The 3,423-nt window shown below is 40.9% G+C and overlaps 1 protein-coding gene across 1 annotated transcript in view; it reads left to right on the forward strand.

The window, feature by feature from the left end:
- Positions 1–1,174: 1,174 nt before the first annotated feature.
- LOC118229565 (A-kinase anchor protein SPHKAP-like) overlaps positions 1,175–3,423 on the forward strand; it is a 14,343-nt gene continuing 12,094 nt past the window's right edge. The window contains exon 1 of the mRNA XM_035421623.1: positions 1,175–1,719. The gene's annotated coding sequence lies outside the window, so the exon portion shown is untranslated. The remainder of the gene's footprint in view (positions 1,720–3,423) is intronic.

A 3,423-nucleotide genomic window follows, 5' to 3' on the forward strand; every position in this document is an offset into this window, starting at 1 on the left:
TTAACCCCCCATCGGCACCACCAGCTGACTGCTCTGGGGCCGAGGGGGCCTTTTTCCAAAGGCCACTCCTGGAGGGATGAAATTATTTACTCCTGACGTTCTGCAACATCTCTGGAGTGAGTCGATGTCTCTCTCTCTCTGTCTCTCTGTCTCTCTCTCTCTCACACGTACACACACACAGATCCTCTTGAGCCCTCTTAACACCACATGCTAACATATCATTGGCCTATATGTTTGAGCAATATGGTTTGTAAATCTGTTGCGTGTTCATACAGATGGGTTTGCATATATTCATTTAGAAAAGTGTTATTTCAGAACATGCATGGATTATAGATATATCATTACAAAGTCATTTGTTGTTGTTGTTTATTTCTAAACTGTAGCCTAGTCTTCAAGCTGAGATGGAATTGGCAGAATATAGGCTACAACCTAATCCTGAAACACAAGCCAGTTCACTAAATAACAGTAATAAAAAAATGTAAAAAAAAAAAAAAACACGTACACGTTTGGAAGTGGGCTGATAATACAGAGTAAATGTTTCCATGTCTACAGGGCAACTCACAATAATCTTTGCATACTCTATTACCGAATCCAATTTTCTGCCCCCTTTTATATATCTAACGTTGTCGGCCAATTGTCTCGCAGGATATTTATAGTTATGCCCCTTGATTTCCCTCTATGCACGTTAATATATATCTCTTAAGAGCAGAGGAGGCCGGTCGTCTAGAATTTCGGCTTTCGGGAGGTTTACCGATTCAACAAACAGCGGGTGTTGACGGGTATCATATTTTCACCACAGAGATCAGCATGCTTTCCGAAAGCTCCCGGTTAACATACCACGCTTAACAATTACGATTCACCCTGGGTTTTGTGACATAAAGGGTACTGGCAGTAATTGAACCGGGAGTGAGAGATCCTGGTCAGTGTCCATTATCCACACTAATTAACAACATTAATTAGGTTCTTTGTTGACGTCACTGGAATGTATTGTCCATTGTAAATTATAGGCTATCCCCTTGGTGATGCCCCTCAAGGGTTAATATAAAAAAGGCATAAAATCACGCAAACGCACAACCACATAACCAGATATAATTGTGGGTTAATTTATTCCACCCATCCTTTGTTTAGTTTCTAATTACCCTCATTTTTATCAGTGAATTCTGCGTAGGCTACAACTACCGGCCAATCACAAAACGACCCTTGCAAATATGATAAAAACGTAGGCTATAATGTTGTGTGATTACGGACGTCTAAAAACTCCTTTTTATGACAGATTACTCAGACTTCCGTCAGAAAATTATTTTGTCTACAATGACCTAGGCTAATAATGTAAAATCCAAGATGTTGCCAACATCAGCTATGTTATTTTAAACATCCAGCTCAGTATTTGGGAGAATGAATTCGATTTTGACTTAAATTTTATTTTTTTTTGGGAGGGTGGTGCGACATTGCCTTTGCGTGCCAGAAAGCCCACACAGGTGTAGCGTGACTCTCGGTGTTATTGTCAAGAGCCGCTGCGTTGAAGACTGCCTGCCATTCGTCCATTAGAGGTCGCGTTGCCAGGTACTGCACAGCGGCGCGAGTACTAGAACATCCTTTCGGACGGCGATACCTGTACAGACGAGCCACAAACACAAAGCCGTCCCTCCTCCGTAACAGAGAATGTAATTGAATATCTTTCCGTTTGACCGGAAGGCTGGAGCGACTCTCTAAGCAGAGGTATGTGCGCGTGTCTCGCTTTTTATTTAAATTGTATCGCTGGTTAGCGCGCTGTTCTCGCGCACACTTTTTGCGCGTGAAGGGCATAGTTTCTGAACATATTTTGACCTTTGCTCGACTGACACAAGTTTTTAGAACACATTTCCGACATTAGGTTTGACCGTAAACAGGCTATGACGTTCAGATGTTCTTTTAATTTCCGAAGAAATACACCAACGCTTTGGTTAACGTAAACAATTTTGTCAGGCGCATGATCTTAGTAACAGCAATACAATAAATAGTTCAATATGCCATTAAATTTCACAAAACGCTTATTTTCCTTCTAATCAAAGCACGGCACTACACAAGTTTCGCTGCAGACGAACCTACATCGAGGTTTCACAAAACAGGAGAGCATCTTGCGCAATGGGGATTTGAGTATCCTTTTAATTTCGGAGCTGTCACATTTTTTAAAAATATATGCCATTTAACACGATTTCAGACGACCTAAAATGGAAGGACTAAAGGCGAATACTGCTGTTTGCTTTCAAATATAACCTTAAATGTTAATTAAAAAAAAAAGTGTTTATCATTTTAGCCTACTTTTTGTGCGTCACCTTGGCCAATGAAGCACGTGCATATGGCGCACTAGAATCTTAAAACGTATTTTTGCTCAGAGGTTCACTATTGCTTGCCATGGACTTTTGCCAGCTGGCGTTCGGTTTAGCCATAAAAAGATGCTTGTCTCACTCATGACTGGACACTTACCAAGGAAGCTATTTCATATAAATAAGACCTGGAGAGACAAACACTACATGCATACGTCCACCCAATAATTACCGAATAATTATCATTTAAGTTAATATGTAATGTGTACGTCATCTTGTAATCCAAACTGGACTGTCCAACGGTTTCAGTTCACCCTGAGATTCCAACAATGGGTATTCTAACACCGCAGTGGAAAACATTGCCTTAAACTGACCGCACCTGTGGTTTGGACACATTTTGTTCTGAATAGGCTGCTGTTCGATGCGTTTGACATAGGGGTGCTGACACAGGTCCAATAAGGGTTTCTCTGGCGGTGTAGTTTGGTCAAGATGAAAGAACAATTTTGGTTAAACTCTGCCTACCAGGCACTCAGCTCATACTTTTGCATGTGTAAGTTTTCACGTTTATTTTCAGATTGACTTAATTCTCAAAAGTGGCTTAATTAATTAAATGCTGGAATATGGATCATTTTAAAAAAATCTACACTTTTGTCTCGTGCTGAAACTTAGGCAGTGTTTAAATTTAATTAGGCAGGTGAAAGCATGCACGAGAATAATGACAGTAATTTTATTGAACAAATTATGCCAGGGGTACACGCTCGAACAAGAAGTGGCATTTTCACGCCTTTTCTTGCTTCACGGTTGCCATGGAAACGCATGAAAGGAGTTTGGAATTAGGAACAGCGCAGTGGTAATGAATGAATGAATGAATGAATGAATGAACGGTAGCGCGCGCCATACTGTTTCTCCGTACTGCGCTTTTGTGTTATGCTAATAATGTACACCTGGCCTGAAGAACTCCGGTTGTCTGCTGACATGCGAACGATCGCGTTCATTCCAAGAGAACGGCCCCAAAGGACAAGAGTTTACATGAAGTGTTCTCACGGGATCGAGTCATTTAAACAAAACTCACTTTGAAACAATGAATGGCACGTTCTTCTCTTTCGAACCCACGAAA

This window comes from Anguilla anguilla, chromosome 6 (assembly GCF_013347855.1).
Source record: "Anguilla anguilla isolate fAngAng1 chromosome 6, fAngAng1.pri, whole genome shotgun sequence".
NCBI classification, from domain to species: domain Eukaryota; kingdom Metazoa; phylum Chordata; class Actinopteri; order Anguilliformes; family Anguillidae; genus Anguilla; species Anguilla anguilla.